A 20,071-nucleotide genomic window follows, 5' to 3' on the forward strand; every position below is an offset into this window, starting at 1 on the left:
GATGACAAGAGGTGGCACAGTTTCTTCATATGCACAGGGTGTGTGGTTGTTTTCCAGAGCCTGACAATGACCCAGCCAATCAACATGTATGTGTGTGTGTGTGTGTGTGTGTGTGTGTGTGTGTGTGTGTGTGTGTGTGTGTGTGTGTGTGTGTGTGTTTGAGGGACAATAGTACAGTATGGGTCAGTGTTGATGTGATGTGTGTGTATGTGTTAGCCCTACATGTTGGTAGTATGTGTGTGTGTGTCTGCATGCCCACAGTAGCCCCTTGTGGCTGCCAATTATGGGAGTTTGTGGAACAGCCACAGACTGTACCTGCCAGGCTGTACAGATCACTGTCTCCGGCCACGGACACAGTACCTGTGCCTGCCAGGGGTGACACGGACTGTATCAGGTACTAAGCCAGACTGAGTACTATCATCAGAGGCAGAGGGATGTTGACTGGACCCATGTCCCTGCTGGGACTGGCCAGAGCTACGTGCACATGATCGTCTCGGACAGTCTACCGACAGCCCAGCCACAACATTGCTGGGGCTGGTACTGGCACTACAGGAGTGGCTGGCACTTGGTTGTCATCTGCTTCGGCTGCCAGCTGAGGATGTTGCTGGCATACATCCACGTCGACATCCTGCACTGTCCTGGCACATGGACATAACATTGCGGAGGACATCTAGTGTCTCCCCCAAATGTCTATCAATGACATCGGTGTAATTGCAGATGGCACCGGCAAGGTCATGGATACTGTCATTGATCGCAGTGTTATGAGCCCTCTGCGCCCTTAGTCCCTGCTTGGTGTACCGTTCCATACATGCCTGTGCTTGCATCACAGCCCAGAACATACCTGAGGTTGTGAGACCTGTGCGGGCACACCTGCCAGGGGCATTACGCCCAGCAATGCTCCCATGAAAATCCCTGGACATATGCCTATGTGGTACCATTCTGTGTGTCTGGGCATGGCTGCTGTGTGGGGTTGCATGTGCCATGGATACCACACTTTCCTGGTCAATGCCTACCGTATGCTGTTCCTCACCTAAGGCCATTGGTGTTGAGGGATGTAATGGCAGTATGTATGTGCACATAGATGGGGTGGAAAGCTGTGTACTGTCGATTGGTGGACCACTGACAGACCCTGTCAAACATGCCTGTGCCACTACACATGTATCATCATGGTCACTATTATTGGCAGTGACCTCAGGTACCCCGCTGCACCCATCCAACATTACCTCAGCACCTGTGAGAGGGAGACAGGAAGCACACTTTACCATCTGTACAGGATGTTTGCACACATGCACACATGCACACATGAACACATGCACACATGAACACATGAACACATGCACACATGAACACATGAACACATGGAAACATGGACACATGCACACATGGACACATGGACACATGCACGCATAAACACATGAACACATACACAAATGACCACATGCACACATGCACACATGAACACATGCACACATGCACACATGCACACATGAACACATGAACACATGCACCCATGAACACATGAACACATGCACACATGCACACATGAACACATGCACGCATGCACACATGCACACATGAACACATGCACACTAATACACTACACATTCAAGTTGACACACACACCAACAGCAATATGGAACATAGTCATTAGTGGTTGATGGTGGAGTACAGTATCACAATACAAAGAGTCCTCTCACACGCGTCAGCATACAGGATGTGTGTTGCTCGACAGCATGCAGTGCGAGTGTAGAGAGTCCTTGTAGTTAACAGTATACATGTCATTGATGCATGTGTGTTGTTCACTGATTGCCCTCACCCTGGTAGACAATGTGTACATGACACAACATTGCACTGCAAGTCTAAAACACTTTCCAATGTCATGTGCACCATCACTCATAGGTATACAAACCATATCCGGATGCATACAACTGTCAGGTGTCTAACGATGAATGCTATGTGTAGTACTGCAGGTACTGTAACTGTATGTAGTGTAGTACCATAAGCCACCATCAGGCAGCATCATGTGGTCACTCAAGGACACTGATGCATGTCACACTGGCAACTATCTTGCTGTACCTGACCTGCACCACTTAGGCTACATTAAACAGTTCACAGACAGTCGTTGCATGGGCATGTCAGGTGTTTAGTAGGGAACATTGCCTAACATGACTGTGTTGTGTGTTGACGCATGTCACACTGCCCCATGATAGGCTGTACCCCTAGGTATAGTATATGTGCTGTGTTGATGACATATGGGATACTGGAGTACGACCTTACAGCAGGTGTCTATATACGCCATGTGTATCATATTAACACATACTGCATATGACAAAGTGGTGTATGTTGTGTGCATGTGTATTGACGATGCCTATACAATGTCCACTACAGTGTACCCCACTTGTCTGTGATGCTCTGTGTGTTGCATGTGTATGAGTCAGCTACTCATGTCATTGTGAAGTGCATAGTCACACAGAGAACATGCAGAGCATGCACTATGCGTATGTGTTTAACATGTGTATATGGCCTACAACTCTCCTATGACATGCAGATGTTATATGCTAAATTGACTGTAGCTCACTCACCGGCATGGGTCTCCTGTCTTGCTATTACACCAGAGGGACCTGCAAGGATATGAGACAGTATGTCAGTGTCAACAACTATGGCATTGCTGCTGTGAGTTTGCAATTATACAGTAGTACATGGGTGACAGTCACAGGCATACAGATAATGTCCCAAATTATCAGTATTGCATGACACCAGGCACCACATATTCTGCATACACAGTACACATCTGATTAATGCATATTACAACACTTTGGATAACAGTGGTCTATGGATATGCCATGTTACCTGCATGCTCATTGTCACTGTGCTAGGTGACTCCGGCCTCCATGATGACACAGGTTTGTTGCAACGGTTGGCCAGGAACCACCATGCTGAGGAGCAGCTCTTACACTCTGGTGAGGGGGGGGTGTGTGGCAGCACCACCACCTATGGCAAGCTGTTGTCTGTGGACATCGGAGGCATGCTGCCGGACATGTCTGATTAAATCACTGCAGTGATGGCATACGTGCTCATAAGTCCAGTTATGCATGCCTACATCATTCACCCGACGGACAACATTGTGCCACAGTGCAGTGTGACCATGCTGGTCCTGGCAGTATCTTGAAAACAGTAGATTGTAATGTTGGATGAGTGCATCTCTGATGACATCCTCCTCCTCAGGGGTATATGATGACTTTTGGTTATGTGCCATAACATTGGAAGACAATTAAACAGTAATTGTGAAAAAGACATGTTGCACACTCAACATTCTAATGTACAGACATAATTGAAATGCCATATATAGCAACTTATTGGCTGTCAGCAGATACACACTTTTAATAACACATATGACTGCTAAGACCACAACTGCCTGACAGTGCCTGGCACATGCTAAATACAAAACCATGTTCTGCACAGCCACAAGGTGAAACCAGTATGTAGGACAATACAACAGTACATGGCACACTGTATGTGACACAATGCAACACCTAGCCACAGGAGGTGTATATGAAGCTAATGCATACAGACATTTGTCATCAAGTTAAATCTATGTACAGTACGGTTACGGCACTAGCAGTACACCACACTACTTGTTGATAGCAACCCCCTCAGTAACATATGTGCACATTCACCACTATAGGTGGCATACTGCTGTACTACACTATACATGTTGCTAGATACACACCTATATCCTGTGACACAGATACCACAGAGGACATGTTACAGGCATACCCACACACACACATCAGACATACCTACAAGACACAAGGGTATGGCAACCCAGATTACAGTTACCTGTGTACCATACATTACTGTGTGTCAGCACATACATAACCTCATGCCTGAGGTATGTGATGTGTGTGGACTACAGGTAACAAACAAAAGTGTGTTACCAAGCCATGTGGATATAAACCACACTGTGCAGTTGAGGCATACAGCTTCAGGTAGTACTACAGTCCATACGTGACTTGTATTCACTAGTGTTAACAATCAATAACCATACATGTACTGCTTTAGCCTGCAAAGCACACTCCATTCGAAACATGGGACTACATCACAACGTATGCATTAGTGATTTTCAGCCCTGCTAATAGCATACGGACCTTTGGATGGGATTAGAGCTACAACACTACACAGACTCCCAGTAGGCTATCACACATATACACATCATTGATACATTCACATACACATTCTCCATCACACACAGTCAACCTCACATAGCATGTGTTTCAACAGGTACATGCGTGTGTGTATCATGTCCTAGGTAGCTGATAGGCTGTTATCCATAGAGCCTATGGAAGCATAGACATATGGTACCCTGCACTACGACACACATGTATTGTAGGTTCCTGTGCCCCTGTCATGCAGAGCCACAGGGGTGATTACTGGGTTGTGTTTCCTATCTCACATGCAATCATCATGGTTATTGATGGCAACTGCTAATGAGGACCTTCATATGCTGTTGATAGGTGGTTGGTTCAACAGTATGGTATGTGTCTATGATGATGATGTGCCAGTCAAGCATGTTCTGCTTTTTACATTACAAGGTGTTGGGCAGTAGAGTATGTATCTTGTCTGGTGTTTCATGCACGTCCAACACCTGTGGGTTTGCCATAGCTTTGTATGTTGGCCAGGGGTGGCCTCTGGGTAGGCGGTATGCGACACAGTATACAATTGGTTTGGTAAGACAGTCAGCATAGGGCATCTGTTGTAATCCGGTACCACTCTGTGAGGTATGTGTCTGGCATTTACTGTTGCTGTGTATGTGTTCTGAGGTACATACCAACAGGGACATTGTACTCTATGATGGAACCCTGATGTCTGTTTCCATGGATGACACACATTTACTGATGACATATGGACTGTACTAGTTTTACATGACTAGTGTGGCACAGTGATCATCATTAGGGACACTACTGTCCATCTGTGTCTCGTAGTCTCTTATCACACCTTCGGTGTTGAGCACACTACCACATATGTGTTAGTTCATGGGTACAGGGCTTTAAACAACAGGGATGGCAATACATGTACAACATTCAGCTGGGATGTACATTTCAACATCCACTGGTGTACACATTGATATGCATATCAGCACATATACAGTCCACCTTTCATGGTGGGAATATCAATAATGCTAAGGTTGAGGAGGATACAGTTATGTAATGATATTGCACAGTCTTGTGCAGAATGCATGGAAGGTGTTCTCAGCCCATATATGTTTAGCAGGACCCCATATCTGGGAGACTATATACCTAACAAAGCATACCCACGGCATTTGAACAACACATATATGCCAGCACTGTATGCTGTCTTGTTTGACACACACTACAACCTAGCTAGATATATGCACATAACCTGCACCAACATATAAATATTCGCTTTTCACAAACAGTTGCAGTATGTCCCTTGCTCTATGCACATGTTCAGATGCTCAGAAATCAGACACACATGTATCTTGACATATGTGTGTGCCATACAGACACAAGGTCCACAATGTTGTAAGTCCATACACCTTAAGGATGACCTGTTGGGCCTTGCTATAGGTAGGACAGTTGTCACATGTGTGCATACAGTAATAGTACAAGGGTATACATAGCTGCAAATGATACAACACTATGCTAGCCTGTTACAGTGGTTGCCAATGCTAAGCTACACATTATGTGACTATCATACATGTCTTACTCTGTGACATCCAAGTTTATCTAGGTGTTTGCAATACTCCCCAAAACTGCCATTAAACACAGTACTGTACAGTCCATAGATAACATGTTCAGATGTTTGACATGTACTGCTGACCTACAACTATCACACTTATGTCCCACTGCACACAGCTACTCAACAATTTCTCCATGGCAATACTTATGCATGGCATCAGTGCATACATACCTACTGCTACCACATATGCATGTATCAGAGGATCAACAGTACTAACCATAACCATCTACTACCTGCCAGTAACTACAAACTGTTACATACCTGTATGCCCCTTCCGGGTCCGTCTGTGTATGTAATATTTTTTTTTTTTGGGTACTGAAACGTACTGTTTTTTTTTTTTTTCCTGCTTGCTGTTGTTTGCTATGTGCAACTTGCAATGTAATGACTGCATGTGGGGATAGCAAGTCTTATCTGCTTTTATAGGTATCTGCACATGTTCATGTGATGCCCTCTGCACCAATTGTTGGCCAGCATTTGGTAAATGCATACAGCCTGCTGAGTGGTAATTGCAGTACTCACTGTCATAGCAACCCAATGCTATAAATTGCTAAGGTATGTAGGCGTAGCCCTTTCAGATATTCAGAGTGGGGCCCATGCTTGTTTGCTGTGGAGACTTGTGTAAGTCAGATGGTTGGTATATGTCTTATAAATGAAGCTAGAGGTGTAGACAGTGCTGTACATGTTGTACTCAGACCTGACTGTTGCCACTTCCAACACTAAGCTATCAGTGTAGAGTTTTACTCACTACTACAAATGCTTACACAACATTTATGTGACTATACTGGGAATATTAATGTACTGACTTCTGCAGGGTTATGTTTTTTACTGTTGACATTACCACAGGGTTCGTAGGACAACTGGACAATTCCTGTACTGAGTATGCCTACCTACACAGTTGGTAGATCCTAAACTCACAAGTATATTTTAATTGGGGGGGGGGGGCTTACATACTGAGAGCATTATGCATTAATGTGTGAATATTATCTTACTTGACTTTCAGGATTGGTGTGTACCTGTGTGTTTATCAGGGCAGGTTGTCTGTCTGCATGGTTCCCACCTGTGAACTTACCCAGTTGGTAGCCAGAGGTTACTGTCATTCTTTGTCTGTGCAACTCACAGGTGTTTTCAGCACTGTTACAATGGCATTGTTATAGTCAGTTGCTACCAGTACATGGCTACATCCATTGGTATTTCTGTGTTATACTCCTACATAAGGGTATGCTTGGGGCGGGCCTAAGAAAGCTATTTGCAGAGTGTGTAACAGCAGTATAGCCTATATGCCTGTGTGTTTGGGCCTCTCCCGGGCCTATGGAACAGTCACATACATCTTTGCATGGTGTCATGGATATGTAGTTGAATGTGAGGTACACCTTACACATAATAGGAACAGTAGGTGTATACTTCAGTGAAGCAGTGCATATGGATTAGTACTCCTTTCATGACATACAAGCAGTGTCTACTGTAATTGTCAGCATTCATTGTGTAATAACCCACCATTCTGACTGACGTCAATGCTTTTCTGTGGGATTCTGAGGGACACAGCTAAAATATGTTTCACAATCAGGGACATCCCTGGAAAGTTGACTGAGTTAGGAGGTATGGCCTCTGCCCTACTCAGATATGCCAGTGTTTGTGCTGCTATGATACTGTGTGGGGGTTGTAAAGTGCCTCTGCAACATTATTTTATGCTTGATTGGCTGCTTCTCACATCACACTCATGTAATGCAATCCCACAACAATTACTGGTAAAGATCCACAGAACAGGCTTTGTGTTATGGCCTTCCTATATTTCCTTTACATTCACTCATTGTAATAAATTATATAGTTTTTGCAGCAGAAAGGTATTGTATATCTGTTGTGGCTTAGTGGTACTTCATGCAGTCTTATGTGTCCAAGGTCTAGGGTTCGAGACTGACAAGGGAATTTTAATTTTGCTGCTGAGCAGAACAAGAGCCCTGACCTAGACTGACTAAGGCACTTTTAAGCAGTTGTAAGCGGGTTTGCACAGGTTTGCATGATGCATAGCGATGCTTAGCTAAGCGCACACATGTGCACACTCTCTTAATCCTGCTTACTACTGCTTAAAAGTGCTTACTCCCGCTAACCCCTGCGCTAATTTCTTTGAAAGAAAAGAAAATGGGGAGATAGGAAAGTGGTGAAAAAGGGGGCACAAAGAGGGAAAGACAGTAGGACAACAAGCTCAGGATGTGCAGGATGGGTGTAGGGAAGGTCCATAGCTGCCCATTTCTTTACCAGCAACAGCTATGCATATGTTGCAAATTTGGAGTGAAATTTGAAACCTTCCACCCCTGAGAGAGGGTGACAACAACATAGTTTGTTGTACTGCCAATTAGAATTATCAGTGTACATGTCCAACGGACATGTGTGCGAAATGGGCAGCTATGTATGGGGCATAATTTTTTTTCGGGTACAAATTGCCCCTTTTTTTTTTTTCCCCAGGGGAGAGTGGAAAGTGAGGTAGAGGAAGTAGGTATATTTGGGGAGGTAGGTTGGGTAGGTAAACAGACAAGACAAACAAGACACATACAGGGGCAGAGTATGACACATGGGGTGGGTGAACACAATTGACGGGAACGGATGTTTGGAAATCGCAAGCCCATGAGCCCACAGATGGTAACAGTGGGACTGAGATCCCCACCCATGGGCAGTCACCACTGGACCTTCACAGACCTGAGGGTCACTGCGCTGGGGGCTGCATAGGAGGGGCAGGCTCACTTGTGAGTCTCGCCACTCTCACCTCAAGCTGGCATAGGGGATCAGTGACTAAATGCTGGATCTCCCTGCGCACCACAACTCGGACCCTTCGGAGGGTGACAGGAGGCCCTTCTCTGCCCACGCTTGCAGGGGGGACGAGCCCCATCCCCTGCAGCGCTTCCACCCGAATGTTGCACAGGACCTATGGAGGAGGGTGGCCCGGGCTGGGCACCAGACCTGCTGGTGCCAGGTGCAACTGCCAGCTGAGGAGGGACAGGTGGGTTCACTGGGTCCAGCCTCCCCATACATTTTGTGATTAGGTGTGTTTAATTACAACATAGACAGCAGCATCCCAAGTTAGTTGTAACAGCATGCAGTAATATTCCTATTAACCCAACACACCAGGGTTACAACAGTTGAACAGCAAGCATAACACATGCATGTATTGAACGACAGTGGACATTACAACAGCATGCAGGGATGATTGGTGGCAACAGGCCACCAAGATTGTGGTGTTTTAACAGGGGACATGCATCAAAGTAAGTGCAGATTTTATATAACAATAGGACATATGTCCCAACAAATGTTATGAGATTAGACATACCCATTGGGATGTGGAATCGCATTGTTTATGCAAATGGAGTAGTTTGTAAAAAGAAACCTCCATTAAATTCTTATTAGTACTTTAACTGTACACTACATTCCTATTGACTGCAGGTGTATATCCCCTACATGTATTCTTACACTAGGCAACATGCATTTGATTGCGTTATGGGTTTTGCTACTTCATTATATACCTGACCTATATCTGACATAGTAACTGTCCAGGATGCAGATGTTACTGCTACATACTTGTATTAAATTGACTTGTTTATGTATCTGCACATCTGGATGTGTTCACATGCCTTTTTCACTTGTTTTCTACACAACCCTACTTTTCAGGTAGCATACTAACATTTCTGGGGAACACCTTGACAGGCTACTCGTGTGCCAGATTTACCTATGCATGTCAGCCATTTCACAACTATTGAGGACTGTTGCATACTTCACAGCTACTGGCACTTCCTTCATCCACTTTATATGGGACTGCACTACTGGGGTTTGTCAGCACTTAATACAACAGTAACATTTCTTCACTGCAAGGGTACAACAACATTTCTGAGTAACTGGCACATACACACTGCAAGTATTATACCTTTCTTATTTGCATTATAACACTTTTCTACAGGCTCTCTCCTTTATTTGACATTACACTGCATACAGTAGACCTATTCAGGACATGTTATACCTTTATTGATAGGTTACAAGACTGTTTTTCAGGCTCACTCACTTTTTATTTATGACAGTGCATGCAGAGATAGTATTCCAGACATGTTTTTGCTTTATTCATGGGTTATTACACTCTATTCCTGCCTATCTGACTTATGATATGTAACAGTACATGCAGAGGATTTATTCAGGGAATGAATGTTTTATGCTTCACAGCTACTGCCACTTCCTTCATCCACTTCCTACGGGACTGCACAACTGTGGGTTGACAGCACCTAATACAACAGTACTATTTATTATTGCAAGGGTACAACAACATTTCAAAGTAAGTGACACAGACACACTCCAAGTTTTATACCTTTATTAATTACATTAAACACTCTTTTCTACAGGCTCTCTCCTTTACTTGTTATTACAGTGCATACGGAAGACCTATTCAGGACATATTATACCTTTATTGATAGGTTACAACACTCTTTTTCAGGCCTGCTCACTTATATGTTATGACAGTACATGCAGGGATAGTATTCCAGAGTTATTTTACCTTGATTGGTGGGTTAGTACACTCTATTTCTGGCTCACTGACGTTTGTTATATAACAGTACATGCAGAGGATTTAATCAGGACATTTTATTGCTGTATTATTGGGCTGAAATACTTTTGTCATGCTCACTCACATATATCCTGTAACAATACATGCAGAATATTTACTAACCTGCCTGGTGGTGCAGCCTTAGCAGCCTATCTGCATAGGCTTGCTGATTCATAGCACGAGCACCTGCAGCTGTGGAGTAAATAAAGGGATATTGAGACATACCTATCCATTATTTAGGCTATATTAGTTTGTCTTACATACTGCATTCTATGGCTAGCTACTTAGTAGTGGGGCATCACGCATTTGATGGGCCTCCTGGATCCACTGGTTCAGAAGGTCCTGCTTCCGCCTCCTCAGGTCTGCATGGTGGTGATGGACCTGCTCACCAGTCCGAGGGATGACTGTGGCACTGGTGAGTTCATGAGCCAACTGGTTCCAAGCCTCCGCCTTATACTCCGTTCCTTGGAACTGGCCCTGCAGGAGTCGAGTCTCATGCCGATGGACTAGGAGCCAAACCATATATCTTGACTCCTCGATGCCCCAGCTTTGCGCTCGAAAGCGTATACCCTCTCCAGCACCAGACATTCTAACTGCAGATGGGAGCTACAATCAGTTATGGCGAGTATTCCCGACTATGCGGCTTAAATATGCCGCATTTCCCGCACTTTTCTGTGATTGGCCGTTTTTTAATATTCTCGGCTGACTGCAGACCTGTTTAGCAATGGTTAATCAAACATTTATTACTGTATATATATGTTAACAGTGGATGTTGATCCTAAGCTGTCGTGACTTAGTGGCTCAGTACTTTGATTATGGTGCACAGTGTCCTGGGTTCAAACCTTATCATTGCTTTTTATTTTACTACTGTCCAGACAGGTTAGGGGGCATGGCTGTGTTTAAGCAACTTTGCTCTACATTGCTCCACGTTGCCCAACGGTGTGCTGGTTGAAGCGGTGCACACCTCCACGTAAACCAATTGCGCTGGGTAAAGTGCTATTTAGCTATGGGCAACTACATTGCACTGGGTAAAGCGCTATTTAACTATGGGCAACTACACTGCGCTGGGTAAAGCGTGAGTTAGCTAGGGGCAACTATATTGTGCTGGGTTAAGCGTTGCTTAACTGCGGCCAATTATATGTCAGGTTCCTTTATAAATATACATTTTGTTCACTGATACATAAGCCATTTGAATGCTTTTTAGTAAAATTTTCATCATATAGGTCAGGAATTATTTCATATACTAATTTGGAACAGAAAATAGGAAGGGGAGGGGTGGAACTCAAACCGTGAATGCCTCCTCTTTGTGCGAACGCTCTACCACTAAGCTATTACTATTTGGCATCATTTGCATAAACATTCCTTATTATGCTGTTCCATGTCAAGATTGCTAACTGCAGCTAAGCAATGGGCACACATGTGCATACACGTGCAAATACGGGCAGCTATATTGGGAATTAGAAAAAAAAATTAATAGTTTTACTTTTTATAACTGTACTGGGGTTTGCCATGTCAGTGAGTGTAGTGTTGGGTACATGGACATTTGAGCGGACTCACTCTTGTGTGTTGACATTTTGTTTTTTAACACACTTGCAGGGGCGTAGACCTTTCAACTGCTCGGCAGTCGGACACACCCCCTGCTTGCCTGCACGGTCCGTGTTGGACTTGGGTTTGAGTCAGCGTGCCCTCATGAATATTCATGGCATGCTGATATCATACCGTTCAACTGCAGCCTCTGAGTAAGACTTACTTAGTCTTACACGGAGGATTCGTGAATCCGGGGGTTTGTTTTTTGTTTTTTTGTTTATTGGTAAATACTCAAAGTATAAAACTGTTAATTTCCTTTAAAAGCTCAAACATATACTTTATAGTTCTCAGAGGAAAATGTTTAATAGTCACAATAAAACATAAAACAAAAAATACATAGTGTAAATAACCTAAGATGATTTTAACTTTATTATCTTTACATACCAATGGCTTAAACAATCATAGCAAGAGATCAAATCTACTGAAATATTTAAAACTGAACAAAGCACAAATTGTCTTCCTTCAAAAAACGAATTTCAAAACAAATGACAATTACAAATGGAATCCTAAGGAATATATGATATTGGCGCAATCCACTTATAAGACAATGACAAAAGGGGTAACAATTTTATGGAAAACAAATGCGATTAACCCAGAAATCATTTATAAGTATGAAGGTAAAAAAGGCCTTCGGGCATTAGTAATAGTTAAATATAATAACAGAATATGAACCCTAGCCAATGTATACTGTTTCCCAGGCATTGGAACAGGAACTGTTAAAAACACTTGGATTTCATTTCCAATAATTATAAAGGCAACTTAATATTAGGAGGAGATTTTAACTGTATATTTGATATTTCTTAAACGACAAATAAAAGACCGCTGTATATATCTGCTGTATCAAAAGCTTTAAACAAGTGGGTAGAAAAATTTCATCTTGTAGATACTTTCAAATTTAAAGAAAATAAATCTTTGTTGTTTTCCCATCAAGATCACAGATTTGGTAGCCAAACTAGAATAGATAAAATATTTGCTACACATGACTTACACTCTAAAATCATTAATTTCTCAATCAATCCCTGCCCCTTTTCAGACCACAATTCATTGATACTAAAACTTCAAAATGGGTACAAACCATTAATATTTAACTCCAGAATTCCAGCATAAGTCACTCTAAGGAGATCCAATATCTGTCTGCTTGGGATGACATGGTTGACAGACCACGATGCTTTGCCAGAGATGCCCTGCATCTGTCGCCCCTGGGATTCCAGATACTGGCTAAGGCTCTTGCTGCCCCTATAGTGTCTTTTTTAGGCAAGGTTCAAATGACAAGGAATCTGAATTTGTACCCCCAAACCACTCCTGCCTCAGAAGTGACAGACTTCATAAAAAAGGTGGAGGCATTGCACTACCATTCCCTAGCACCTTCACAGTTATTCCGTACTCAAAACCTATACCCACTTTTTCCAATGCAGAGCTTATTGTCACCTTACTAAAACTCAATACCTGTAAATCACCATGTGTCATAGTCATATACATACCACCCTGGCAACAATATTCCTATTTTGGAGGAAATTCTGACCTGGACAACCAATAACATTCATAATGAAACTGTAATCCTGGGTGATGTATACATCAACTGGCTTGATATCTCTAACAACCCCTCTACAGCTATTAGCCTACACAAATTCACTCAGCTAATCTCAGATATAACCAGACAAGATAACAAAAACAAACATGGATCCATCTTGGACTGGATTTAAGTTTCTGACCCTGACAAAATTTCCTCATCTGGCACACTGCCAGATTGCATTAGTGACCATTCACCAACATATATAATATGCAAGCCCACCTCTATACCACACATACACCAATACCATTACACCAGAGACCTATCTCACTTCTCCCCTGATAACCTCAACAATATCCTCCAGAACATTAGCTGGAGTCCATTAAAAACTATCCCTAAAATGATGCAGTAGAATTCTTTAATTCTACATTTCTCAAAATAGTAAACAGCCTAGTCCCACTCAGACATAAGAGAATTAGAGTAAAACATGCTACCTGGCTTACAAAGCCTACAAAGCAAATTATGACCTCTAGAGACAAAGCCTGGAAAAAAATAAAACTGCATCTAACCGCTTAAACTATAAGCAACTTCGCAACCAGGCCAATCGCTTAGTTATACAAAATAAAAAAGATTACTTCCAAAACATCCAAAATCAGCACAGACAAAACCCTAAAACCTTCTGGAATGCTATAAACTCCTTGCTCCACACAGGAACAAACAACAACCCTTGCCCTAACCCTGACAAAAACACCCACCAATATAGCCTCACTCTTTAACACTTACTTTATTGATACCATTGCAAAACTAACAACCTCCTTCCCACTGATCAATACCAACTCTCAAACTATACCCTCAGGACCTACCAGCACCTGCCTTCTACCTACTTTCTCTCTATCACCCATTCCAACATCTACCATCCAAAAACTTCTCCACAAACTAAAACCTTGCACTAACGCCCCAGATAACCTACCTTCAGAATACCTACAACTAGCTGCCACTTCTATAGCCTATCCTGTCAGTATGCTCGTTAATAGATCTATTCAAGAATCCTGTATTCCTGACATTTGGAAAAAAGCATTTGTCCTTCCACTCCACAAAGGCGGCTCTAATTCAGATATCTCAAACTTCCGTCCTATTGCCATACTTTCCCCCATCTCCAAAATTCTGGAGAAATGCACACACACTCAGCTCATTAACCACTTAATAAAGCACCAAATTCTCTCTCCGACTCAGCACGGCTTTAGACCAGGACATAGCACCAACACAGCCCTAATGTCATTCTTGGACACAGTAAATAGAGCCCGTGATGCCAGTTCCTTAGTCTCTGCTCTCTTTCTAGATTTATCTAAAGCATTTGACACTATCTCCCACTCCCTCCTACTAACTAAACTCTCCAACCTTAACCTAAGTTCCCCTTCCCTAAAATGGCTTACTAGCTATCTCAGCAATAGACACCAAGCCACTATATGGCAGCAGTCCCCCTCTCCTTTTATGAGCACTAACACAGGAGTCCCTCAAGGTTCAATTCTTGGTCCCCTCTTATTCAGCATATTCGTCAATGACTTTCACAATTTCCTAACCAACAGTACTGTTATCCAATATGCTGATGATTTGACCATCCTCTGCTCCTCTAAATCTCCCACTGTTCTGCAGCATCTTAACCAAGAAGCCTTTTCTTCCACTGAAACATGGATCTCCCAAAACCACCTAGCTCTTAACCCCAGTAAAACCAAACTATTAGTATTCTCCCCCACTAAATCCAGCCATATTGACAAACTTCTTTTCTCTATCCATTCCCAAAACAATACTACCATAATAGTGGTCCCAAGCACCAAACTATTAGGTGTCATCATAGACGATAAATTAACATTTGACTTTCATATTTATAGCAATATTAAAAGAACCCACCAGAAACTCGGTGCCTCTACAGACATAACTACTTTCTCAGTCACTCAACAAGAATAGCCCTTGCTTCATCCTTCCTGCTTCCAACTCTTCTGTATGGTGCTCCCATCTTTACAAATTTACAATCACACTTAAAAAAAAAAACTAGACTCCTGCTATAACAAAGTCGCCAAATGTGCCACTAATGCAAAAAACTACACACACCACTGTTCCTCATTATATCAGCTCAACTGGCTAGAATCCCCTCACCAACTTAATTATCTACAACTTATGACAGCCCACAAAATAATCTACCAACCTGAATCCTGCCATTCTTTATCCTCCATAGTAAACCTGTACCATCCTAATCGCCAACTTAGATCTGAAAGCAAAATGTTACTATCAGTTCACCAACCCAAATTATCAGTGGGCCAGATGTTGTGCTCCCATACTGTCTCCAAGCTATGGAATAATCTTCCCACTACTATCAGAACAATCAGTACTCCTGCCACTTTCAAAAAGACACTCATACTACATCTCTCCTCTCACTGGCTATGCTCCTGCACCCCATTTACCCCAACAACTAACTCCCCCTCTGAAACTACAGATACATATGCCTTCTGTAGATTCATATGCCAACGCTACCAATATATTACTCTAGAATGTTAACATGTTGACTTGTTTTTTTCTGCTTATTCCTATTATTTTGCTAAAATGTAAATTATTATCAACATACATTGTTCTATGTACTTATGCCAAGATTATGTAATTATGTCAATTTCTTATGTATACTTCTTATGTAATCATGTGGAGCTTTTCTCCCCGGGCCTCCTCTGAAAATGGGCTCTTTCTAGGCCCAGTGGACTTTCCCAGTAAACAAATGCAATAAATAAATAAAATAAATAAATCTCAAAATGCACTCACTCGAGGCACTCCTTAAAATGGAGAACATCGATATCGGTGCAGTGACTGAGACCTGGTTCAGGGCTCCAGAGAGCACGCCTGCACTACCAGGCTATAACTCATACCACACTTTTTGGCCATGTAATTTGGACCGAAACACCAAAGGTGTAGGTGTGTCCATATTCATTAAGGATATCCACACTTCCAGTCTAGTTGCTCAGCATAATGCATCTGAGGTTATCCAAGTGCAACTAACTCTGGGCAAAACTGCAATCCAAATTGTAGCTTGCTACAGATCCCCCACAATGCCCCAGGATTCCCACTCCTCTTTTCTTGATGTATTGGAAAATATTAGGGTTCAACCAAACACCCTAATAATGGGTGACTTCAACTATCCCACCATTAACTGGGAAAACTACTCATATACCAACTCCTTAGCTCATAAACTCCAATGCCCTGGATCAGCTTATCCACACCCCCACCAGGGGCAACAATATCCTAGACCTAGTCATTACCAACATGAGTGACCGGTGTTCCACACCTGAAGTCAACTCCTCGTTGGTCTGATCCAACCATAAGCTAATCACCCCTGATATCCACATCTCACCCCCCCCCCCCATTAAGAAAACCATGGTAAAGAATTTCTCCAAATCCAACTTCATGCTTCTTAAGACAGAAGTGGTGAACTTTATGACACCCATGCAGATGGACAATACAGTTACAACTGCCAAATCCTATGCAAATGCACTCTATAAGCACTTACATGAGTGCATGGATCATGCTATCCCAAACAGAACCAAGATGCTATCCTCGGAAAAAGGAAGCCAATCTGGTGGTCCCTTGCCATAAACAAACTGTACAACAGAAGGAAGAAACTGTTGCAAAAGAGAGTAAAATCCCATGAGTGGAGGAGCTCCCTGGTCAGCCTCAGTAAGAAGCTGAGATCCCTTATAAGATCCTCCAAAGCTAGCTATGAAAACAAAATCACCATTAATTCTAAGGATAACCACAAAGCATTCTATAGCTATGTCAAGAATCTCGATGGCAACACTCAGATCTGCTCTGAATTACAGCACAATGGCACGAAAATTACAGAACCGACTGATATTGCCAACATCCTGGCAAATAGGTTCAGTGCTAACTTTACCCCCCCAAAGGGTCCATATCTATACAGGAAGAATGCAGATTCCCTGTAATCACAACTATGCAGGTAAAAGCTGCACTCTCTAAAGCCACAAACACAGCATCCATGGGACCGGAGAACATCCCAGGCTGTGTTTTACATGAACTTCAGAATGAACTGGCTCCCCACCTAAGCACCATGTTCAATAATAGCCTCGCATCAGGCTTTGTGCCCACTCAATGGCACACAGCAACAGTTATCCCACTCCACAAAGGGGGAGCCATCACTGATCCCGGAAACTATCACCCTATTAGCCTGACGAGCCGGTCTGCAAGGCCATGGAATGTATCATCATGGAACTCATAAACAAAGACATTGGTAACCTCCAAACTCTGGATTCCCACCCAGTTCGGGTTTGTGAAAGGCAGATCATGCCTCTTGAACCTGATCAACTTCTTTGAGGCAGTCACCAAAGCCGTTGATGAGGGTAAGGTGGTTCACACATCCTATCTTGACCTCGCCAAGGCTTTCAACACTGTCCCCCATTCTGGAATTATAGCTAAACTCACTAAACTAGGTATAAATCCCTACATCACAAGATGGGTTGCCAACAGGCTCACTGACAGAACCCACACTGTAAAAGTTGCAGACTCCAAATCTGACCTCAAACCACTGACAAGTGGTATACCACAGGGTTCAGTCCTGGGACCTTTCCTGTTTGGTATCTACTTCTCTGAAGTACAGGCTAACACAGAAGGCCTTTGGCTAATGAAGTTCACAGATGACTGCAAACTAGGAGCCATAGTCAAGTCCCCAAATGATGCGGACATCCTACAGAAGGGCCTCGCTGAGACAGATGCCTGGTGTCAGAGCCATGGCCTCAAGCTCAATGCCAAAAAGTTCAGTGTCATCCCCTTTGGTAAAAACTCTGTACCCCTGAACTACCACATAGGCAGCAATCTACTTAACACAGAATGTGTGATAAGAGACCTTGGGACCCAGGTGGACAGTAGTCTTTCTTTGATAGTCACATCATCACAGTAGTCAGGAAGTCCTTCTACATGGCACACCTCATCATAAAAGGGTTCTCATCCAGGAAAAAAGAGGTCATTGTTCCCCTCTACTCGACACTCATTAGACCCATTTTAGAGTACAATGTCCCTTTTGGAATGTACCTCACAAGACATTTGCAACATCTGGAATGGCCACAGAAGTACCTCACAAAGAGGATTACTGGCCTCAAACAAATGCCCTACACTGACCATCTCAAAAAACTCCAGCTTTACTCCGTAGCATATTGCCTACCCTGAGGTAATCTCTGCCTAACATATAAAGCTATGTCAAACCCAGAGCTGTTGGACATGCTACACCTAAAGAAATCCCAATCCCTCCAAGCTACCTAGCTAGGGACCTAAACCTTGTCACCACAATAAACAGGACATGCTGGTGGGATAGATTCATGTCCCAGAGACTTCCCATACTCTGGAACAGGCTACCCATCTATGTCAAGCAAAGTTCTTCATTAGCACTCTTCAAGAAAAATCTTGATGAGTGGATGGGAAATAGGAAATACACCCCGGGGATAACTTCTGTGTCTCTGCTTAACAGTGGCACAGGAAAATAACTTTCTTGGGTGGCGCAAGCCAGGGAACCTTGTTGGCTAGGCGTACGTAGGTCCTTGGGCTGATATCCTAGTACCTACCTATGAACCTATGAACCTATAAAATTAAAGAGTTCAAACCCTGGTTGTTATCTGAATTACAGTTCTTCTTAGATATTAATTACACCACAGAGATAAATAAAATAATGTTATGGGACTCATTAAAAGCTTACATATATGGTAAAACCCTAACTTAGTATAAAAAAAAATCAGAGAATGGGATTCTGAATTATTAGATCTACAATCCAAACTTTTGTCAGTAAAAGCTGAAAAAAAAATCTAAATCATTTGGAGATGAAAAAGAAACTAGAAGTATTAAACAATAAATACAATGAAATTCTAACAAATAAAACTAGTTTAGCTTTAGAAAACCTAAAATGTAATACCTTGGCCACTTCTCCCAAATATCTACATAATTTATCAAATCAAAATACAATCAAAAGCTAATAACATTAAAAGTATCTTCCATGAAAAGAAAGGGAAAATGTCTCGGATATAGGCAACATTCTTGATGCCTATAGAAATCACTATATTGAACATTTCCAAAAAGAAAATATTCATATCGATCAATTAAATCTAGATGAAAAATGTTCTAATATAACAAAAAAAACAGAAAAATTAAAACTAGATCTGCAAGCACCCATATCCTACAAAGAAATTACAGATACAATAAAAGAGGGTAAAAAATAATAAAGCTCCAGGTATAGATGGCATGATTATGGAAATATATAAACATTTTCCTTCAAAGATACTATCCCTCTTCCATAAAACTCTATTAGAAATCCAGTCACAAGCTTTAATACCACCCGCTTGGAGATATTCCTTAATCACACAAATCCTAAAGGAAAACAAATCCCAAACCTCTGTACCTCATATAGACCTATATCATTATTAAATAATGACTATAAGATATTCATGACAATATTAACTAACAGAATGAAAATACCACTATCCAAAACAATAAATAATGATCAGACTGGATTTATATATCATAGACAAACACATGACAATATTAAAAGGATAATTTCTCTTATAGATTATGTTAATAAAGGAAATAAACACTCATAA

This window comes from Protopterus annectens, chromosome 2.part1 (genome assembly GCF_019279795.1).
Source record: "Protopterus annectens isolate FY-2018-M chromosome 2.part1, PAN1.0, whole genome shotgun sequence".
Classification (NCBI taxonomy): domain Eukaryota; kingdom Metazoa; phylum Chordata; order Ceratodontiformes; family Protopteridae; genus Protopterus; species Protopterus annectens.